Source organism: Macaca nemestrina, chromosome 16, assembly GCF_043159975.1.
Source record: "Macaca nemestrina isolate mMacNem1 chromosome 16, mMacNem.hap1, whole genome shotgun sequence".
In the NCBI taxonomy this organism is placed as follows: Eukaryota; Metazoa; Chordata; class Mammalia; order Primates; family Cercopithecidae; genus Macaca; species Macaca nemestrina.
Window position 1 is genome coordinate 17,171,936 of NC_092140.1, and position 25,159 is coordinate 17,197,094.

General features: G+C 38.4%; 1 protein-coding gene and 1 pseudogene across 1 annotated transcript in view; both read right to left on the reverse strand.

Moving 5' to 3' along the window:
- LOC105477498 (AMMECR1-like protein pseudogene) overlaps positions 1–16,931 on the reverse strand; it is an 82,754-nt pseudogene extending 65,823 nt beyond the window's left edge.
- The window catches only part of LOC105477531 (heparan sulfate 6-O-sulfotransferase 3), a 759,454-nt gene that overhangs the window by 322,116 nt on the left and 412,179 nt on the right, over positions 1–25,159 (reverse strand). The window lies entirely within an intron of this gene.

The following is a 25,159-nucleotide window of genomic DNA, read 5'->3' on the forward strand; positions in this document are numbered from 1 at the left end:
AAGTTCCAACAATGGACAGACTGCCTCCTCAAATGGGTCCCTGACCCCTGTGTAGCCTGACTGCGAGACACCTCCCAGTACGGGCCAACAGACAGGTGGGTGCTCTTCTGGGACGAAGCTTCCAGAGGAAGGATCAGGCAGCAATATTTGCTGTTCTGCATTCTCTGATGGTGATACCCAGGCAGAGAGGGTCTGGAGTGAACCTCCGGCAAACTCCAACAGACCTGCAGCTGAGGGGCCTATCTGTTCGAAGGAAAACTAACAAGCAGAAAGGAATAGCATCAACATCAACAAGAAGGATATCCACTCCAAAACCCTATCCATAGGTCACCAACATCAAAGACCAAAGGTAGATAAAATCACAAAGACTGGGGGAAACCAGAGCAGAAAGGCTGAAAATTCCAAAAACCAGAATGCCTCTTTGCCTCCAAAGGAACACAACTCCTCACTAGCAAGGGAACAAAACTGGATGGAGAATGAGTTTGATGAGTTGACAGAAGTAGTCTTCAGAAGGTCGATAATAACAAACTTCTCTGAGCTAAAGGAGCATGTTGTAACCCATTGCAAGGAAGCTAAAAACCTTGAAAAAAGGTTAGATGAATGGCTATCTAGAATAATGAGGGTAGAGAAGAACTTAAATGACCTGATGGAGCTGAAAAACACAATACAAGAACTTCATGAAGCATACACAGGCTTCAATAGCCAATTCAATCAAGTGGAAGAAAGGATATCAGTGATTGAAGATCAAATTAATGAAATAAAGAAAGAAGACAAAATTAGAGAAAAAAAGAGCAAAAGGAAATGAATAAAAACCCCAACAAATATTGGACTACATGAAAAAATCAAATCTATGTTTGAATAGTGTACCTGAAAGTGACAGGGAGAATGGGAACTAAGTTAGAAAACACTCTTCAGGATATTATCCAGGAGAACTTTCCCAACCTCACAAGGCAGGTCAATATTCAAATTCAGGAAATACAGAGAACACCACAAAGATACTCCTCGAGAAGAGCAACCCCACGACACATAACTGTTAGATTTGCCAAGGTTGAAATGAAGGGAAAAATGTAAAGGGCAGTGAGAGAGAAAGGTCGGGTTACTCACAAAGGAAAGCTCATCAGACTAGCAGTGGATCCCTCTTGGCAGAAACCCTACAAGCCAGAAGAGAGTGTGGGCCAATATTCAACATTCTTAAAGAAAAGAATTTTCAACCTGGAACTTCATATCCAGCCAAACTAAGCTTCATAAGTGAAGGAGAAATAAAATCCTTTACAGACAAGCAAATGATGAGAGATTTTGTCATCACCAGGCCTGCGTTACAAGAGCTTCTGAAGGAAGCACTAAACATGGAAAGGAACAACTGGTACCAGCCTCTGCAAAAACATACCAAATTGTAAAAACCATCGATACTATGAAGAAACTGCATCAACTAACCAGCAAAATAACCACCTAACATCATAATGACAGGATCAAATTCACACATAACAATATTAGCCCTAAATGTAAATGGGCTAAATGCCCCAGTTAAAAGACACAGACTGGCCAATTGGCTAAAGAGTCAAGACCCACTGGTGTGCTGTATTCAGGGGACCCATCTCACATGCAAAGACACACATAGGCTCAAAATAAAGGGATGGAGGAAGATCTATGAAGCAAATGGAAAGAACACACACACACACACACACACAAAAGCAGGGGTTGCAATCCTGACTCTGATACAACAGACTTTAAAGCAACAGATGTCAAAAGAGACAAAGAAGGTTATTACATAATGGTAAAGGGATCAATTCAACAGGAAGAGCTAATTGTCCTAAATACCTACGCACCCAATACAGAAGCATCCAGATTCATAAAGCAAGTTTTTAGAGACCTACAAAGAGACTCAGATTCCCACATAATAATAATGGGAGACTTTAACACCCCACTGTCAGCATTAGACAGATCAATGAGACAGAAAATTAACAAGGATATCCAGGACTTGAACTTAGCTCTGGACCAAGCAGCCCTAATAGACATCTACAGAACTCCCCACCCCAAATCAACAGAATATACATTTTTCTGAGCACCACATCACACTTATTCTAAAATTAACCACATAATTGGAAGTAAAACACTCCTCAGCAAATGTAAAAGAACAGAAATTACAACAAACTGTCGCTCAGACCATTGTGCAATCAAATTAGAACTCAGGATTAAGAAACTCACTCAAAACCGCACAACTACATGGAAACTGAACAACCTGCTCCTGAATGACTACTGGGCAAATAACAAAATGAAGGCAGAAATAAAGATGTTCTTTGAAACCAATGAGAACAAAGATACAACATACCAGAATCTCTGGGACACATTTAAAGGAGTGTGTACAGGAAAATTTGTAGCACTAAATGCCCACAAGAGAAAGTAGGAGAGATCTAAAATTGACACCCTAACATCACAATTAAAAGAACTAGAGAAGCAAGAGCAAACACATTCAGAAGCTAGCAGAAGACAAGAAATAATAAGATTAGAGCAGAACTGAAGGAGACAGAGACACAGAAAACCCTTCAAAAAATCAATGAATCCAGGAGATGGTTTTTTGAAAAGATCAACAAAATAGATAGACTGCTAGCTAGACTAATAAAGAAGAGAGAAGAATCAAATAGATGCAATAAAAAATAATAAAGGGGATATCACCACCAACCCCACAGAAATACAAACTATCATCAGAGAATACTATAAACATCTCTATGAAAATAAACTAGAAAATCTAGAGGAAATGTATAAATTCCTGGACACATACACCCTCCAAGACTAAACCAGGAAGAAGTTGATTCTCTGAATAGACCAATAACAGGTTCTGAAATTGAGGCAATAATTAATAGCCTACCAACCAAAAAAAGTCCAGGACCAGATGGATTCACAGCCGAATTCTACCAGAGGTACAAGGAGGAACTGGTACCATTCCTTCTGAAACTATTCCAATCAATAGAAAAAGAGGGAATCCTCCCTAACTCATTTTATGAGGCCAGCATCATCCTGATACCAAAGCCTGGCAGAGACACAACAAAAAAAGAGAATCTTAGACCAATATCCCTGATGAACATCGATGCGAAAATCTTCAATAAAATACTGGCAAACCAAACCCAGCAGCACATCAAAAAGCTTATCCACCACAATCAAGTTGGCTTCATCCCTGGGATGCAAGGCTGGTTCAACATACACAAATCAATAAACATAATTCATCACATCAACAGAACCAACGACAAAAACCACATGATTATCTCAATAGATGCAGAAAAGGCCTTCGACAAAATTCAACAGCCTTTCCTGCTAAAAACACTCAATAAACTAGTTATCGATGGAACATATCTCAAAATAATGAGTTATATATGACAAACCCACAGTCAATATCATACTGAATGGGCAAAAACTGAAAGCATTCCCTTTGAAAACCAGCACAAGACAAGGATGCCCTCTCTCATCACTCCTATTCAAAATAGTATTGGAAGTTCCGGCCAGAGCAATGAGGCAAGAGAAAGCAATAAAGGGTATTCAAATGGGAAGAGAGAAAGTCAATTGTCTCTGTTTACAGATGACATGATTGTATATTTAGAAAACCCCATCGTCTTAGCCCAAAATCTCCTTAAGCTGATAAGCAACTTCAGCAAAGTCTCAGGATATAAAATCAATGTGCAAAAATCACAAGCATTCTTATACACCAATAACAGACAAACAGAGAGCTAAATTGCTACATTCACAATTGCTACTGAGAGAATAAAATACCTAGGAATACAACTTACAAGGGATGTGAAGGACCTCTTCAAGGAGAACTACAAACCACTGCTCAAGGAAATAAGAAAGGACACAAACAAATGGAAAAACACCCCATGCTTATGGATAGGAAGAATCAATATCATGAAAATGGCCTTACTGCCCAAAGTAATTTATAGATTCAATGCTATTCCCATCAAGCTACCACTGACTTTCTTCACGGAATTGGAAAAAAGTACTTTAAACTTCATATGGAACCAAAACAGAGCCCACATAGCCAAGACAATCCTGGGCAGGAAGAACAAAGCTGGAGGCATCATGCTACCTGACTTCTAACTACACTACAAGGCTACAGTAACCAAAACAGCATGGTACTGGTACCAAAACAGATATATAGACCAATGAAAGAGAATGGAGGCCTCAGAAATAACATCACACATCTACCACCAACTGATCTTTGACAAACCTGACACACACAAGCAATGGGGAAAAGATTCCCTCTTTAATAAATGGTCTTGGGAAAATTGGCTCACCATGTGACAAAATATTCTCTGAACTTGATGTAACAAGGAGTAGAGGTTCAAATAGTTTGTCAAAAGGTAACTAATATAATTACTAAATATAATAAAGACAACCATCAGTTTAGAGACACAGAGAAAAGAAAGGCTGAGGAAAAATAATGTTTCATTTTTCATATTGAAGGGTCCAAAAGTAACATCTATATTTTCCAAATCAAGACCTAAGTATATATACCTGTAATTTAGCATTATGAAGGTAACTACCAGCAGAACCATGAACTTCATTTTGGAACAACTTTATGGGATAAGTGGTATCATTTTGCCTTCTTTATACTGAGTCACAGAAAAGTTAAGTAATTCCCTTTAAGTTTCACAACTGATAATTCACATAGGTAGGATATAAACCCATTTGTCCTGATTCCAAAGTTTGTGCACCATATTGCCTCCCAAGCTATGAATGGGCAAATAAAGGTCTCCCCAAATAAGTTTTAACTGCCCAAGGGCAGAACCATTATTTACTTATTTTTATATACTCTATAGTGGCCAGCTCACTTCCAGACTTATCGTTGGAACCCAAGAAATGTCTACCGGTTGAACCATGCTCAGAAACATCCATCCCTTTGTTCCTCTTTTCCCCAGTGGTAGGTTAACACACATAAGTTCAGTTTAGATACAGTCATTCAAAGTAAAACAAGACTTCACCTCAAAATAGCCAATCTCTGTTATATAATTTAGGGAAAGTGCATAGGTCATTGAGTGAAGCCATAGCTCTTCTCTGGGGGACAGACTATGAAACACGATATCAATCCTAGCAGGCAATTAGGAAAATGTTGGAGTCAATCAGAACTGAGACCACCAGTCATTAACAAAGTGACTCAAAGGGAGCATTAACCTTGCTGTAGACCCAAGGGATTCCCCAGGCTTTTCTCTCCCCTGCCCCTAAGAACATATCTTCTGAAAGCAAAGAGAATGAACTCTGCGCCAAGCAAATAGCTTTTAAACAAGTGTTTTATCATTTTAGACAACTTACCAATAAAAACTGGTAAAATAGAAAGCACATATTTGGATCATAAACTCTCTAACTATTCTAAAGTCATTTCAGTCAAAATGTGAAAATAAATGTTTTCTGAGAGCTTGTACATAGAAAGGATAGAAAATAGAAACCTGTAGTTTTTAGAAATAAGTAAAATGATTTTAGCATGAATGTTGCTTCATAAGACAACTCGGAAACTGCAAAATGACTTTGAATGAAGGATAGGCATTATAAAATGTTCCCTAATAAATTAGAAGTTACAAAATGCTTTCAGACATTTCCTTTTCATCTGATCATTACTTTTAATAGGAACACAATATAGGTGGATAATTAAATTATTGCTGTCTTAATCCAGAAATTCTAGTGTTTACAGCTTTAAAAACCTGCAAATGCACTCTCTGAACCTATAAAAATAAAGTATAGCACATATAATTACATATAGTACATAATACTTGATAATGATTAGAAATGACTACGTTACTAGTTTTAAGAAATTTTACTCATATCAAGCAGATAATAAGACAGAATGTTTACAGAATTTCTTCTCACTACCTGGCAGGTAGTGAAAAAAGATGATAGTTTTGTACACAAGATAATATTTTTGTGATACTTTTTGTAAACAATTTTGAAGTTGCTACATAATATATAGAATATATCACAGAGATTAAACATACTTCTTTCAGTTGCTCAAACTAAATTAACTCATACTATTCCAACTGCTTCCCACAAAAAAGGGAATAAGAATTAGTTTGCAATCATGCCCATTACCATAGATAAGACATATTTTATTAATATTTCATTTGTATTAATCAGAAAGAAATTCACAATGTTCTGGATCTCATTGCTTTTATTTTAATAAAAATCTGTTTAGGAGATGGTGTCTCCTACAAGGGAAAGGAAGCATTTCAAGGAAACCCAGTCAGAGAAAAGAGTGCCTTTAAGAAAGGTGCATGGCTTTCTATTCCTGGGTCAGTTTGCTAAGATCATAGCCCCCCAGCTCCATCCATGTTCCTGCAAAAGACACAATCTCATTCTTTTTTATGTTTCCACAGTATTCCATGGTGTATATGTACCACATTTTCTTTCTCCAGTCTGTCATTGATGGACATTGAGGTTGATTCCTTGTCATTGCTCTAGTAAATAGTGCTGCAATGAATATTTGCGTGCTTGTGTCCTTTATGGTAGAATGATTTATATTCCTCTGGGAATATACCTAATACTGCACGTTTTCACTTATAAGAGGGAGCTAAATGATGAGAACTCATGGACACAAAGAAGAGAACAACAGACACTGGGGCCTACTTGAGAGTGGAGGGTGGCAGGAGGGAGAAGAGCAGAAAAAAACAACTATTTGGTACTAGGCTTAGCACCTGAGTCATTAAATAATCTGTATAACAAACCACTGTGGCACAAGTTTACCTATGTAGCAAACCTGCAAATGGACCTCGAGCCTAAAATAAAAGTTAAGAAAAAAAGGAAAATGTAGCTGACACCTAAAAATAAGAAAGAAAGGTGCATGGGCTACTACAGTTATCCAAGTTTCTATGTTAAGGAAAATATAAAAGACCAATGTGGTAGATTGAATCATTGTTCCCCGTGCCTGCCCTCTCCCCTGATCTCCCTGGGAAGCCTATCTTTGTTGGCCCCACTGTTGTTAGGCTGGCCATATGATTTTGTTGTTACTGTTGTTTGAGATGGGGTCTTGCTCTGTCGCCTATGCTGGAATGCAGCAGCACAATCACAGCTCACTGCAGCCTCAACCTTCCAGATCCAAGTGATTCTCCCACCTCAGCCTCCTGAGTAGTAGCTGGGACCACAAGTGCATGCCACCACACCTGGCTTTTTTTTTTTTTTTTTTTAAATAGCAACAGGGGTTTCTCTAAGGTACCCAGATTGGTCTCAAACTCCTGAGTTCAAGTGATCCTCCCACCTTGGCTTCCCAAAGTTCTGGGATTACAGGCATGAGCCACTGGGCCTGGCTTGGCCACATGATTTTCTTCAGCCAGTGAAAGTGATGAATACTCCAGTTCTAAGCAAAGCCTCTTGCCCCTCTGGGAGCTTTCAACCACTGCCTTAAAAAGAGCCTGCCCATGTGTCCCGCTGGTCTTAGAAGAATAAGAAGTATATAGAGCAGACCTGAACCTCACCATGGCTCTGAACCAAAACCAAGTGAACCAGGACCTGATGGCTGAACCCCAGATTCACAGGCCTATGTGTGAGAAAAATGCCTATTGTGTATGCCACTAGACTTTGGGGTCGTTTGTCATACTACATTGTTGTGGCAATAGCTGAGGCTAACATCTAAAAATTTTGAAAACTATTTAAGTTGTCCGTCCACCAAGACTAGGGTAAATGCAATTCTTTTAAATGTGTTCACTGAAATTCTAATGCAAATGATCCCTCTGAACCAGTAAGAGTTCTTCTGCTGTTTTACGCTACGCAGAGAAAGAAAACTGGAGATATAAATTAAATATTTATTTTAAAATAATAATTTGATAGCATATATATTTCAACAAAATATATGAGGAAGGGACAATGTTTTGCTACTTTTTGTGACAATCCAGAAGAATACTACTCAACATGTAACTGTTTAATTGATAATTATTGATTACCTATTAAGTACTCAATATATGTGTGAATATAGAGATGAGAGGTATAAGTTAAGTAAACAGGGCATTTGTCAGCCACAAAGTAAGTATGATATAAATGCTGGCTGGGCATGGTGGATCACGCTCGTAATCCTAGCTGGGGGGGTGGGGGTTGGGGCAGATCACTTGAGGTCAGGAGTTCAAGACCAGCCTGGCCAACATGGTGAAACCTCATCTCTACTAAAAACACCAAAAAAAACTTAGCTAGGTGTGGTGGTGAGTGCCTGTAGTCCCAGGTACTAGGGAGGTTGAAGCAGGAGAATCGCTTGAACCAAGGAGGCAGAGGTTGCATTGAGCTGAGATCACCCCACTGCACTCTAGCCTGGCTGACAAACCAAGACTCTGTCTCAAAAAAAAAAAAAGTTGGCACTGTTAGTGTCTTCATCATCATCATCTAGACAAACAATAGAGTGTACTAGAATAACAATGCAACAAAAGAATTGGTAAAATGGAACTCTACACAGAATTTCAGTAGGAGTCTATGGCATAAAGAGCCCCTGTCTACTTTAGGGAGTCTGAATAGTATCTTAGACTATACTATACACTGCTATAAAGTATCTTAGACTATATACTATTATAAAGACATACCTAAGGCTGGGTAATTTATAAAGAAAGGAGGTTTGTTTAATTAACTCACAGTGCTGCATGGCTGGGGAGGCCTCAGGAAACTTACAATCAAGGCAGAAGGGGAAGAGGCATGTCTTACATGGCAGCAAGTGAGAGAGAGCATGTGAAGAAGGAACTGTCAAACACTTATAAAACCATCACATCTCACCTCCCACCAGATCCTTCCCTCGACACATGAGGATTATGGGGATTACAATGCAAGATGAGATTTGGGCGGGGCTGCAGCCAACCATATCAGAGAAGGTAGTACGTAAGATGAAAGGAGAAAGATGAGTAAGAGTGTGCAAAGGCAGAGCAGGGAAAAGGCTTCCTAGCATATGTAAATGCATAAAACATGAATGTGCTCTGCATGTGTAGGAAAGAATAAAGCAGAAGCAACTCTACTAAAATGTGAACAAGGCCATCCCCTCATGCCTACTATTAGCAAGGAGCTTGCTAACTGAGTGCTTCAAATCATGGTCCAATCCCTACAATTTGGACTTAGAAAGTCTCCTAGTGTAATGTGGACTCATTCAATCAATAATAATTGCTGTCTTCAATTCTTATAAAGGAATAACAAGGAACCCCACCGATTTTAATTTTTATTAGAGCTGCATGTTCATGGTTTATTCAAGTTTACCAATATTTGGCATTCACAAACTAATGTTATATTATTCCTAAAGTTAATGTGGACTCTAGGGAAGGTGTGTGCAGCTGCCAATCAACTGCAAGTCTCCTACTTTCCAGGCAAAGGTGCACATAGGGATAGATCAAATTCTTGACAATTTCAGAAAAGACACTTTGGTTTTAGTGCATAATCATTGTTGCCTTGAGGTGGCTCTGACTTTCAAATACTAATCTAAGTTTTTATTAGAAATTACTATTAGCTTACTTTCATCTTTATTAGTACCTATTCCCTGAACTGCTTGCTACCAGACAATCATTTGCATGCCTAAGAGCATCTTAAATTTAACTTGTCAAAAGTGAAACACTTTGATTAATAACTCTTCTTCAAGATTACAAAAGTGAATAAATAAAAGGCACCTTACTCGAGGTTACTGGATTAGTCTGCTCAAGCTGCCATAACAAATACCCCAGACTGACAGCTAAAACAAGAGACATTTCTGGAGGTTCTGGACACAGTTCTGGAGGTTGGAAGTCCAAGATAGAGGTGCCAGCAAGGTAGGATTGCCTCTGAGGCCTCCTTTCTTCTCTTGGCGTGTTGGCAGCCGCCTTCTCGCTGTGTGCTCACGTGACCCCCTCTTCTTCTAAGGCCACTAATACTATCAGATTAGGGTCCACCCTTAGGACCCCATTCAACCTTAATTACATCCTAAAAGCCCCATCTTCAAATACCATCACATTGGAGGTTAGGGTTTTAACATGAATTTAGGGAGTGGGGACACAATTCAGTCCACAGCAGTCACTTGTAGAAAATGGCATCTCCATTCATCCCAATTATCAGAACAAGAAAAACGCTGACATTGAACTCCTTTCAAACTTTATATCTCATGTGGAATTAATCACCAAATCCTGCTGGCTGCACCTTCAGTATAAAGCCCAAATCCAGGAAATTCTCACACGCTCTACCTCCATCAATCTACTGCACGCTGGTATCACTGAGTCTCAGGGTTATGACAATTGATTCCTATTCATCTCTCTGTCCCCCTCTCCTGCCCTTCTTCCTCTACTCTCGATACTACATCCACAGTGACCATTTGAAAAATCAGCCACATCATGTGACTTCCCTACTGACATCCCTACTGCTTTCCATCGCACTGACACCCCTCAAGGCTCATGGTCAGGCTCCTGCCCACCCTCCAACTGCATATCTCCTAATTCTCCTCTCCCACACCACTACAACCACACCACACTCCTTATTCTTACTCACACACTTCTAGAACATTCCTGTCTCAGGGCCTCCTCTCTGCTTGGAAACTTTCCTTCAATAGTCACAGGACTTGTTCTCATTGCATCTCAACAATGTAGGCCTCTGCTCAAAGATGGCCTCCTACTGAACCACTTCTATCATCACCCTACTTAAAAAACTCTCTTACCTCAGTTTGTGTAAGTACACTCTATGATGGTGCATAATGAAATCACCTGACAATGCATTTCTCAGAAAGTATCTCCATTTTTAAGCAATGCATGACTGCAGTTCTCTGTTGCCTCAAATAAATTATAGACAGTATGATGATTCTAAAGAAAAGATACAAGAGTTCAAAGAAATTTAAGACAATGTAAGGAAATAAAAAGTAAGCTGGCAGAGCTCAGGCAAGAAGTGGAAGGGAAAGATAAATACAAACTTACAAAAACTAGAACGAATATACATTAAAAATGTCAGTATCATGGTGAAAATTATATGAAACAAAATGGAAATTAGCAAAGTTATTTAAACAATTATGGCAATGCATACAGACATGAAAAGAAAAGAAAACCCCAAATGAGCACTATTGGTATTCCGAAAGCAGAGAACAGGGGAAACAATAAATTTTTAAAAAGTGTTCAAAGACAAGATAGAAAAACTTTCCTAAAATAAAGGTTGGAATCTTTAGATCTTGCCCCAGAAAAAAAAAATACACAGAAAGATCAAGGCCAAAATATATTGTGGAAAGTCACTGAACTTCAAGGATAAGGAGAGAGATAACAGACATCCAGTAAAGGGGGGAGGGGGAAGAAAGGCATTTAAAAAGAGAAAAATAGTTTGATCTCAGATTTATCCAAAGCTACACACACAGCTATGTGATAGTGCAGAAGTCCATAGAATTTCAAGGAAAAGATTTTTTTTTTCAATAACTTTAGAATCATCCAATTGGTGTAACAGAAATATATTCTCAAGCATATAAGAAACAAGGACAACATCTATGATGCTGTCCTTAAAACTTTTGAGCAATACCATCACTCCTTCTGTAGTGAAAGATCTGCGCATACTATAAGAATCAACAACAACAACAAAAAGAGGTTAAAGATCAGAAAAGAGAGAGGAAGAAAAAAACAACCTTTATTATTTATGGATGATATAATTGCCCACAGAGAAAAACCAATTGAATCAACAGATAAACCACTGGAATTAATAAGAGGGTTCTGTGAGGTTGACAGGTATAAGATAAACTTTTAAGAACAATGACATTTTTCTACAACAATGAACTACTAGAAAATATAACTAATAAACCACTCATAATAGCAACAAATTTATAAATGTGTAGTAAGTTAAAAATAATTCTTGATTCCTAATGTATAATAGAAAAATTTTAAACCCACTGAAGAATCAAATTTAAAAAAAAACCCACAATAGATGGATAGTTCATATACTTCAATGGGAACACTGGATATTAAGGAGTAGTCAATTATTCATTAGTCAATATAAAATTCAGTAGAGCCACAGTCAAGAGTTCCAAATGGATTTTTGGAGAATTTTGATAAACTCATCCTAAAACTTATTTGAAAATTTCAATAAAAGTTTCAAGAACAATTAGCTCAATATTGCAAAAGAAAAGCAGAAAGGGTGCTTGCCCTAAGAGGTATTTTTAGAATATACCAGAGTCATAGTAACAAATACAATATGGTACTGGGGTAAGAAAAGGAGTTTCAAGATGTAGTTATATAGAGAATGTTCTTGCAGACATTCTCCAGCATCAGGTGGAGAATGGCAATGAGGCAAGGATACCTAATTTCACCACTCCTATTCAACACAGTTCTGGAAGTCCTAGCCAGAGCAATTAGGCAAGAGAAAGAAATAATCTCTCTCTATATATAATTATATACCTTTCTATATAGAGAGAGATATATAGTTGGAAGGAGTTTTTAGATACAATTTTGTACATATATATATAAAATAAAGTGGGTACCTTAAACCAATTGAGAAATATTAGTCTGTCTAGCAAATAGTATTGGGGAAATGGGCTCATTATCTGAATAAAAGTAAAAATGAATTCCTGTCCAACAGAGTATATAAAAGTAGATTTCAAATCTAAGTGTGGGAATTAAAACAAAGAAATTAAATGCAAAATGATGGAAAAGATTGTCATAAACCAGGAATGCATAAGGACTTTTAAACGTAAGCCTCAAGGCACAGACATAAACCAACACTGATGGATTTGATTAAATTAAAAACTCTGTTGACCTAAGGACACCAAGTGCAAAGTTAACAGACAAACAAAAATGATAGATTGGGAGATGCTCACAATCTAACACCAACAAGGGAATCATATCTTGAATGCCCACAAATCAAAATCAAACAAACAAAAACAAGAAATCAAATTTTAAAAATGGGCTAAGTATACATGTAGGCAATTCAATGAAGGAAGAAACTCAAAAGTTAGCAAGCTCTAATTCATTAATTCTTAGAGAAATTCAAGTTAAAATAACATTGAGCCATTACTTTAAAACCATCAGGTTGTGAAAAACTAGACTGCTGCCTACTGTGGGCTATTGGAAGGATGAGGATATGGGAATCTTCCTGCACGGATGATAAAGCTTACACAGCCGCAGTCATCCTGGAGCATAAAGTAGCTATTAGTAAAGTCTATCACATTGTACAACTCTGATCTGGCAACCTCTAGGCATAAATTCCTAAAAATATTTTCACTCAGTTCCATATCTGTAAGCATGTCCATCTCAGCATGGTCAGTGACGGCAGAGTGTTTAATACAATCCAGGTATCCAAGAACACAGTGCTGAAAATATAAAACATGTAGAAAAGGTGGATAAGGTGACCATACATCAGTGTGCACATATCAGTGTGCTGACTCAATCCCAACTTACATTTGGGATTACATCTATACTATCGTCCTGGTGTAATTATCAACAGGCCCTTTTCAGTTTCCAAAGCATCCCATTTTGGACAACAAATTATACAGAATACTATGCAGTGGTAAAAGCAACAAACTTGATCATATATGCAGAAACATAAGTAAAAGCTATAAATATCATGTAGAGGGAAAATTCAGTGAGGACTTACCACAATGTCACTTATGTAAAAAAACAACACTATATGTTTTACAAGAAAGCAAAAAGTCATCAAATGGATGAGATATACATTAAATACTTTAGAATGCTTATCTGTGGGGTTATGTGAGGAGAATGACATTAGGGAATAAAATAGAATTAATAATAACAACATTAATAAAATAATGCTAATAATAAATTTTTTTAAAGGAGGGATTGTGTCACATGAACTAAGGAGTAGGAACAATCCATTCTCTAGAACTGAGGTTGAAAATTATGCTGGGTATTCAAGAAAGCCAACACACTAAGGCTATCAATCACCAAGAAATCTCACAGAGCGGGCATCATTCCTCTGCCACCCCCATTAGAGCTGCTGCTACCCATGGCGGGGAAACTTAAATACAGGTCACATCATCGGATTCCTTGCAGACATTCCCCAGCACCAGGCTGTAGGGTGGCAACAGGACAAGGATGCCTACTTTCACCACTCCTATTCAACACAGTTCTGGAAGTCCTAGCCAGAGCAATTAGGCAAGAGAAAGAAAGAAAAGGTATCCAAATTGGAAAAGAAGTCAAGTTATCACTGTTCGCATATGATATGATTGTATACCCAGAAAATCCTAAAGACGCCTCCAGAAGACTCCTAGTTTTGATAAACAAATTCATCAAAGTCTCTGGTTATAAAATCAATGTACACAAATCAGTAGCACTGCTATACATCAATGATGAAGCTGTGAATGGGTTCAAGAACTCAATTCCTTTTACAACATCTGCAAATAAAATAAAATACCAGGAATATACTTAACTAAGGAGGCGAAAGATCTCTACAAGGAGAACCACAAAACACTGCGGAAATAAATCATAGATGACACAAACAAATGGAAACACATGCCATGCTCATGGATTGGGAGAATCAATAGTGTAAAAATGACCATACTGCCCAAAGCAATCTATAGATTCAATGTAATTCCTGTCAAAATACCAAGATAATTTTTCACAGAATTGGAAAAAACAATCCTAAAGTCATATGGAACCAAAGAAGAGCCCAAATATCCAAAGCAATACTAAGGAAAAAGAACAAATCTGGAAGCATAACATCACCAGATTTCAAATTATACTACAGGGTTACAGTTACTAAAACAGCATGTCACTGGTATAAAAGTAGTCACATACACCAGTGAAACAGAAGAGAGAACCCAGAAACAAAGCCAAACACACACAGCCAGCTGATCTTTGACAAAGCATACAAAAATATAAATTGGGGGCATGGATGCCTTATTTAATACATGGTGCTGGGATAATTGGAAGCAACATGTAGAATAATGAAACTGGATCCCTATCTTTCACCTTATACAAAAATCAACTCAAGATGGATCAAAGATTTAAATATAAGACGTGAAACTATAAAAATCCTATTAGACAACATTGGAAAAACTCTTCTAGACATTGGTTTAGGCAAATAATTTATGACTAAGACCCCAAAAGCAAATGCAACAAAAAGAAAAATAATGGCACCTAATTAAACTGAGAAGCTTCCATAGAGCAAAATAAATAATAAACAGACAGCACACAGAATGGGAGAAAATATTTGCAAACTACATATCCAACAAAGGACTAGTATCCAGAATCTACAAGGAACTCAAACAAATCAGCAAGAAAAAACAAATAATTCCACGAAAAAGTGGGCAAATAACTTGAATAGACATTTCTCAAAAGAAGATGTACGAATGGCCAATAACCATATGAAAAAATTCTCAACATCACTAACCATCAGGGAAATGCAAATTAAAACCACAGTCAGATACCACTTTACGCCTGCAAGAATGACCATTATTACAAAGTTCAAAAAACAAGAGATGTTGCCCTGGATGCAGGGAGAAGGGAATGCTTATATACTACTGGTAGGAATGTAAATTAGTACAGCCTCTATGGAAAACTGTGTGGAGATTCCTTAAATAATTAAAAGTAGATCTACCATTTGATCCAGCCATCCCACTACTAAATGTCTACTCAAAGGAAAAGGAGTCATTATATGAAAAAGACACTTGCACATGTATGTTTATAGCAGCACATTCACAATTGTAAAGATATGGAACCAACCTAAGTATTCACCAACTAATGTGTGAATAAAGAAAATGTGGTATATATAGACCATGAAATACTACTCAGTCATAAAAAGAACAAAATAATGTCTTTTGTAGCAACTTAGATGGAGCTGAAGGCCATTATTCTAAGTGAAGTAATACAGGAGTGAAAAACCAAAAGCCATATGTTCTCACTTATAAGTGAGAGCTAAGCTATGAGTACACAAAGGCATACAGAGTGATATAACAGACTTTAGAGATTCAGAAAGAGGAGGATTGGAAGGGGCTTAGGGATAAAAAAAAAAAAAACTACACATTAGGTGCAATGTACACTACTCAGGTGATGGGTGCCCTAAAATCTCAGAATTCACCACTATATAATTTCATCCGTGTAACAAAAAACCACTAGTGCCCCAAAAGCTCTTGTAGAAAAAAGAAAATTATGCCAGGGGTTGTGGAGGATCGGGGTGTAGGGGGATGGTTACTGAACAGATCCAGCCAATTATGGAATAAATAAAGGCAAAAAAATGAAAACTACCAGTAGAAAACTCATAGTAGAAAGACTTGAGTTCAGCAGTCTATTAATTTAAATATCCAACAGCAATTATGAAACCGTGGGGATTAATGTTACCCTGCAAAATTTGAGTGTTATAAGCCATGATAATATAAAACATAATCATGTAACTAATAAAAATAGTGAGTGGTGGGTATCAAAGGGTAGAAATGTGCTATTTCCTCATCTTTCACAGCAGAGAGTCAATAGGTAAAGTCTAAATTTCAAACATGTAGGTATAACAAGCATTGTAATTTCAACTCTTAAAGCTCTTCATCACTCTTATTTTTAACCTTAGACACTTTCAGGTTCCAATATTTTTGGTAAAGTACCTACCTGAATTTCAATTGTGCTAGGTTCTGTCAGCTTCTTTTGTTAACTTCAAGTAAAATTCAACTGAATAATCTTAAAATCGTGTGTATGGTATAATACATTCTTTAAAGTTATTTCGATTTAATTTTTCTGGAATGATGCTCACCAAATAATAATGATGATTCTACCTGAATAGGATGTTCACTTTCCTTGTCTTTTTTAATTGTTTAAATGTTTAAGATGCATGTAGCCTTTTTACAGAGATAATAACATTATTATTGTTAATAAAATGAAGGAAAATAGCAAGGACATGGTAGCAGTGACTGGAGCCGTTCTCACTAGCTGTTAGGCTATAAAAGTAAGCAGAGATATAGAAAAAAAGCAACAAGCTATCTCTGCCCATCATTTTCCAGGGCCTTATATTAATTGCAGAAAAGTGAAAGCAAAAATGTTACTCTGAGTGAGATCCTAGTTGCAAAACCCTACCTCCTCTTCCAGAGATCAGAGCTCTCTCTCTTCTTAGGATGTCAGAAAGAGATCCAAATCAGGGTCTGGCCTTACTCCACTGTTCACTACTGAAAAGGCAAAACCACAAAGGATAGTGAAAAGAAACAACGTCTGATTTGTCATTGACAGCCAAATACTCTGTTTTCTGCTCAGGACATACATCATTCCATTTCACGTTAAAAGGTAAGTTTGACCAAAAGAGTGTCCATAGTGGATGCACCAAATTGCCATGCGGAATTCTCCAAAAGAGGCTGCAGTGTGGCTGTCCTTGATATCTGCAGTTATTTGAGTTAAATGAAGTCTGACATATTCCCACATGGAACTAGTAAGAAGAAACCAATTTTTTTCAGTCTATTAAATTTAATTCATTGTGTATGTTTCCCTTCCTTATCAGCAGTTCAAATTAATTTTTCTCATTGTCAACAGACTGACAGTCTCACACTACTTTAAATCCAAGCACACAATATTTGTAAGAACTATCCATACCCACGGGTGTGGAAAACGACATGTTCATTCCATTAGGTCTTAGCAAGGCTCTAAAAATTACACAAAATAATTTATCCCTTGACGATCAGGTACAGCTGTATCTAACTCCTCCTGTCAATTTCCATTTCAGCAGCAGGAATTGTGATGTTCTCGGGAGAGGAGTGATTGGTTTTCAGTTACACAGTGCTACAGGTGGAAGTCATCTGAAAACCATAATGCCAGCATATGGATAACCTGTATGGCAGCATAATGATATTTGTACGCACCTTACAAGTGCTTATCCAGGACTATGCCAATGTAATCAGTTTCATGGGAGCAGAAATAACATGGATCTCTCTCTCCATTCACTGACTGCATTGAGCACCGAAACAATAATCACCATCTAAATGGAAAGGCAACATTCAATAGGAAAATAAGCAATAACTGCAAAAGATGGTTTCTTATCCTATTTAAGAGATGAATTAATGGCAGCTACAACTTGCAGAGGCAGCCTTCATGGGATGTTTCCCCACTTGTATACAGTATATGGTGAAAATATTTTTCCCATTTTAAAATCAGGAAATAGTTCTGGAATCAGAGATTCTTTTTTTGAAAATAAGTACTCATTCCAGCATCTTTTTTCATTTTTTTCATCTGTAAAACGAGGAACCTGAGACTGTCTCATCCTTACCTACTAAGAGCATTTTGAGGACAAATGGAAAAATAATGTAAAAGTAGTAAGAGTTATTGGAAGAAAAGTTCTCTGTTAATCCAAGCTATTACTATTATTATCACTGCCAACTATACAGTGGTTTCAAATTCTAAATCTAAAAGCTTTTTCAGACATCTGCTATTCAAATATTATTTTTAAAATCCCTGCATTATTTAGGTCCTTATTAGAGGTGGGTAAACTGAGACCTAAAAAGAATAAGAAACTTCCTCAAGGTCACACAATGGCATAGCAGGTGAAGAAACAGAAGCATCGATTCTTTGTGCAGTGTCTCAGAGACACAGTGGCAAAGTGGAATTCAGAACCATGAATATCACAAACAGCCTGAACCAGCAGCTTTGAATTTAAAACAATATCCAATTAAAAGCACTGGTACAGCAAAAAAAAAAAAAAAAAAAAAAAGCCCTTTGCAGAAAAGGTATGCATGGAACCACTTTCCACCATTTTCTTAGTTCTATTTTTGATGTGATATACAGTTTTTATTGAGCATAAAGAAGAGGTGTATATCTTTTTTTCTGTGTGCTTATGAAAGGAATTTTTAAAGGGCTTCAACAAATTCGTTCATCAAGGAACTAGAAGTGTACCCATGTGAAGTTGTCTTGATGTGCAATGTATTTTTAGAACAAATGAAGACAAGTAAATAATTCCCGCAAATGTGTTTTCCTCAATTCATTTCAATCCAAGTGTTTGCTGAGTACTTTGCATATGTCAGTCATTCTCCAGGTGACAGAGAGAGCTATAGGGAGGTATGAGTTCAAAAGTCATGTGTAAGTTGGACAAACCCAGGCACAAACTGGGAAACACTCAAATATTCCGTCTCAGCCTGAGTTATACTTTGAGAATCCTTAGAAATATTTCCCAAATGGAGAGCTCCTCCCAGGGCTCAGTGCTGGGAGGAATGTGGGGAGAACATTCAATGTGGGGCTCCCTTTCATGACCCACGTGCTGTTCTCATTAGTGCTTTTGAAATTTAATGGAAGCCTGCCTATTCCTAGTTTCTTGCATGTTTTGATGGATTTAAACCGCAGCCTGCCAATCTTTTGGGAATTCCCCCATGTCATTGCACAGGATGGAAAGCAGCAATTACAAAGGAATAAATTTGTTCCACATTAAAGCCATTTTCAACTGCTTTGGAAGATCATTTAGAAAATTCTGGAAATGTTTCCATTATGTTGGATAAGCCATTATTTACACCCTCACAGAAAGGATGCCACAAAAATCAACACTTGAGTGTGTAACACAGTATTTTGGGTCAGTGTTTTCTCATCTAGGGCAGTAGTTTCCAAAAGTGACAGGAAGAGAAGCCTGACTGTTGGTCATTTATTATCTTAAATTTTATTTTTACATTTAGTAGTTACATCTTGAAATTGTAGTATTACTTTATGTCTGTTACATAAGAATTATGTAACAACATTTTACATATTTTTATAAGGCATCCTATCACGACTGAATGTCTCTTAACTTGTCTGATATCACAACATGCTGATAATATAACGAACCTTATTTTCTAAAGAGGGGGAAGAGAAGGTCATGTTTAATTATGTCAGGTCCCTTGGGACTAAGTCAAAGCATCAAAGAGCAAGGATGCCACCAAATGTCACCAAGGAGTAGGTTTGTGCTACCCCATCATTGTGTACCATAGCAGATTTCTCTCCTTCTTCCTCTCTCTTTTAATTTTATTTATTTTATTTTATTACTTTCTTTTTGTGCCTGCCTATTTCCGACTGTCTGTTACTCGACGTCTCCTTTTCCTGTCTACATCCTAAACCTCACTGAACCCCACCAGTAACATTCATTGCTAAGCAGTTGCTAACACCTTTTCAGAATCTCCTTCAAATATCTGCAGTTTCCAAGATTTCCAGCAACTTATCCTTGTTCACAATACATCAGCTACCACAGCCACTGGCCACGAAGGAGGCAAAATAGCATAGCAGTCATGGATGTGAGAGTCGTACTGTTTGGAGTCAGGCTGCCTGGGCTCAAATCCCACCTTTCATCAGCTATGTGACCTTTGGCCAAGCTACCTAACTTTGCCATGGCTTAGTTTATCTTCCATACTCCGGGAACAACAGTAGCAACTACTTCCTAAGTGCTATGAACTGAATGTTTGTGTCCCTGAAAAAAGGTACATGTTGTACCCCTAAACTCCACTGTGATGGTATTTGGAGACAGGGCCTCTTGGAGGAAATTCAGTCATGAGGGTGGAGCCCCCATGGATGGGATTAGTCTCCTTATAAGAAGAAACAGGAGAGAGCTTGCTTCTTTCTGAGCCTTCACCTTGTGAGGCTACAAGAAGGCAACTATCTGCAAGCCAGGAAGAGGACCCCTCATGGGACATTCAATCTCCCCATGCCTTGATCTCAGACTTCCCAGCCACCAGAACTGTGAGAAATAAATGTTTGTTGTTTAAGCACTCCAGTCTATGGTGTTTTGCTATGGCTGCCCAAGCAGACTAAGACAACGTGGTTTTTGAAGGAATTCAATGTGTTCGTAGACTTAAAGTAGTTAGCACATGGCATGGCAGAAAAGAAGCGTTCAATGAATGTGACCTATTATTTTCAGTCCAAACTTCCTCCACCCCGCCCAGGCTAGTTTCTTTGATGTTCTGGAAGACATCATGCTCATTCTCCCCCATAAGGACCCCTATCCCACTAGGCTGGAATGCCTTCCTGCGTTCCTTCAGTAATAAATCCCACTCTTCCTACTAGGCCCACTGCCTCCAAGAGCTGTTCCAGGAATATGGCATGTCAAGATGATCTTCCCCTGATGTCTTCTGTATCATTTACACTCTCCTATCCTTTCCTTGTTAATGAAACATTCTAGTGTATTGCTCTTTAATTGTTTTCTGTGAATTCATGTTATCTTCATAGCTAAACACCAGGCCAGTACAGACACTGCCCTGACCTAGGCCTCACATGGCAGTTGCTCACCAATGGGTAGTTCCAAACAGGTGTTGATTCACTCTGTTGTGAACATTCTAGGAGGGTTTGGTGTGCATGTAACAAAAAAGAAGAGGAAGGAGAAGGAGGAGGAATAGGAGAAGCTGCTGTTTCCCAAATCTTCTCTATTTCATTTAGTATATGCATTTAGGAAACAAGCGATAATACGGGAGGAGTTCAGATCTTCACCCACAAAAAACCCACATAGGCACAAAATGATGCTCACTGAATTTTCATTTAAGAAGAAAAACTCTTTTTAGTCAGCACAGACGGTGAATCTGCTGTGTATGATTGATTGAAGTTACACTCCAGTTGTAGTCAATTGACCTGATCAGGAATTCCCACTTGACAGATGGAAGCTCACATCAGTGTGACCACCCTATAGAGAAGATTCTGTTAGGTTTTCCTTGGTCAAATTCGTGGTTTGTTCTTCCACACTAAGGATGTTGGAATTGGGTTCTCATTGGTATTCAAGATATATGGTTTGGCTAAAATATTTTATATAGGTAAGTTACACTCATACCCTTGAATAAACAAAGTATAAGAACTACTGATGCCTATAACCTACCTGCACCACGAGAGATGGTGCGTGTTCCCGTTCCAGACATGGGCATTAGAAGACCGCCAGTTGCATACAGTCACCTACACAAACTTCTACGGAATCCTTCCTTTGGGATATTGTATATCTGACTCCAGTGAATCTTCCTTGAAAGGTCATGATTATAGCACCTAAGAGAATGGGTCTTCATCAAATTTACACAGAGGTTGTGTCTTCTTTGTCCCTGCTTGATAATAAATACATTCTTTAAATAATTGTAGCAAAAAAGCTCATTTGTGAGAAAATGACAGGAGTACTTTGACCCACTTCCCATTGTGATCTGTTCCAATTTAAAGTGTCTGAAACTTCCAGACCAAAAAAAAAAAGTACGTGAAGAGACTTGTAGACACAGGCACAGGCTAGCAACATGCTGATGCTTTACTAACCAGAAAGCTATAAAAATCAAATCAGTGAGTTAGTACTTGCTGATTGCCTGCTAGGTGTCCAGCTCATGAAACTACCAGATACCAGAAACTGGCATTTCAGATATCACCTAAGATAAATCTCCAATCTGGTCAGGAACAGTAAGCCAACTGAACAGTGCCACCTACACAGTGAGGTTAGAGTACCTGAGGGTCACTAGAACATTGTTAGCTATTATGCCATCCTTTCTTAAAGGTGGAAACTTAGATCTACCTGTCATACAAGGCCTTAACAAACAGTCACAATTTATGCCCCATGTGTTTGGTTATAGGTCTAAAGAGAGAAGAAACTGATAGACTGAAAGTCAGAGTGGAGAAGCAACATGAATTAAGACTCATTGTGAAATTTGCTTCATTCAGCATTACAATTGTATGCTCGCTAACAAAAGTTTTGCGGTATATATATGTCAAAGGACAAGTTTACAAGTTTGCTAAAGCCCTAAACAACCAACAAATTTAACTGGATTCATTTGAAGTTTTATAGGATTTCTGGTTCCTACACTCATCAGGAATTTTTAGCATATCGGAAATGTAATAGGTAAATTAGAAAATCAGTAGCTCATAGGCAACTTGTTGGTCTCGTTTTAGGAAGAGGCAGCGTTCAGGGTAGAAGAAAGGAACCCAGGCTTTGTGGCAGAACTTTGTACAAATATTGGTTTCTGGAGCACTTGCTAAGGGCCCGGCTCTGTTCTAAATGCTTTTAATTGATGGATCCTCACAACTGCCCTGTGAAGTAGGTTACTATTATCTCCATTCACAGGTGAGGGCACAGGACACAGCACAGTTACACAATTTGCCCAAAGACAGCAACTCATATGTGGCATGAGCCAGAATTTGAACACAGGGAATTTGGCTCCAGGATTCACTCTCTTAAGCACAACATCTGCTCAGAGGATGTAATTAAGTTGAACGTGAAAAAGTATATTACAGTAGTGGGCACTCAACACATTTTACTCCACTTTCCTTTATTTAGAAACCAATTTTATGTGCTTTGGGTGCTCCAAGAATTGACACCCTTCTGCTGAGCAAACAGACCATTAGGTTCCAAACAGCAGCATAGGCACAACACACTAATGACTAATCTCATCAGCCAGATGCATCAGCAGCTTGATAGATGTGGGTTGTAAGATCTTTCTCTCTTCCTCTTTTAGACTCTCACCTCCATCAAAAGGCATTTTATAGGCTGGGCGCAGTGGCTCACGCCTGTAATCCCAGCACTTTGGGAGGCCGAGGCGGGCAGATCACAAGGTCAAGAGATTGAAACAATCCTGGCCAACATGGTGAAAACCCGTCTCTACTAAAAATACAAAAATTAGCTGGGCGTGGTGGCGCATGCCTATAGTCCCAGCTACTCGGGAGGCTGAGGCAAGAGAATGGCGTGAACCCAGGAAGAGGTAGAGCTTGCAGTGAGCAGAGATGGCGCCACTGCACTCCAGCCCGGGTGACAGAGCGAGACTCTGTCTCAAAAAAAAAAAAAAAAAAAAAAAGGTATTTTATAGTCGGTATAGTCAGTAGATAGTGGGCTGTACTTACTTTCTAATCCTACCCATCTCCTCTTGCAATTCCTTCCACCCAAGCTTTCACTCTACAAAAGAGAGAGAGCTTGAGATTGCCAAACTGCATTATAAATTGTAATCTGTCTCACAGCTTAGGATGTCTACAATTAGTGAAAGCACTGAAATAACAGGGCCACACATTTACTCTTTGCAAGCCAACTACAGTTATTTTTATAGTTCTAATATTATTAGAGCATTACATTTTAATAGATTTCATGTTGATCTTGGGCAGTATCGTTACATCTATGAATAAAAACTCTCTCTAGAAAATACATGTCACAGAGTGATAATTTATTAAATGTGGGTTTTTATACCATTCCCAGGATGGGAGGCGGACTTGTCAATGTGTTGTGACGGCACTCATCCTGAGCAGAAGAGAGTGACTATCACTGGAGGTCCACGGCTCAGTTATGTCCTAGGGCTTCCAGCAGGTCAAAAGCAGTGTATCCTGCAGTCACCCTGTTCTCCCATCTGGATTACTACAATAGCCTACTAACTTGGTTGCCCCATGTATACCTTTGGCTACCTTCAGTCTAGTCTCAGCATAGCAGACGAAATGGTAATAGAGGTCATTCTGCTCACAGGTATACCCAAGAAAAATTATAATATATCCATATAGAAACTTGTACATGAATGTTTATAGCAGCATTATTTATAACAGCCAGAAGGTAGAAACAACACAAATAAGTGTTCAACCACTGATGAATGAATAAACAAACTGTGGTATATCGTTACCAAAGACTATTACTCAGCAATAAAAAGAAATGGAGTGCTGACACCTGCTACAACATGCATGAGCCTTGAAGACATTATGCTAAGTGAAAGAAGCCAGTCACAAAGGACCAGAGATTATATAATTCCATTTATATGAGATGTCCAGAATTGACAAATCCATAGAGGCGGAAAGTCGATCCGTGGTTGCCAGAGGAAGGAGGCAAAGAAGAGTGAAGACTGACCGCTAACAGGTATACGGCTCCTTTCTGGGGTGATGAAAATGTTCTGATATCAGCAGGGATGTTGTGCGACTGCAGATATCCTAAAACCCACTGAGTTATATACTTCAAAGTCGCAAATTTTACGATATGCAAATAATATCTGAATAAAGCTATAATTTCAAAAAACAAAACATTGAGGTCAGATCATGCTGCTTTTCTATTCAAGCAGACCAATGGCTCCCCAGTGCGTTCAGCCTGGATGCCCAGGCCCAGCATGATGCAACACACCCTCCCACCCATACTCGGGCTTCATCTCCCTCTGCTTCTCCTTTACCCACTCAGTTCCAGCCACACTGGCCTCCTGGGCCTCACTGCACAGGTCAGGCACATTCATGCCACAGCGTCTTACCCAGGCTATTCATGCTGCCAAGGAAGTGATTGCCCCAGAAAGCCACAGGGTTCCTGCCCTCAACTCCAACACATCTTTGCTCAAATGTCGCTTTCTCCATGTGGCCTTACCCTGAGTATTCCACTTGAAACAGCTGTTCTTATCTCC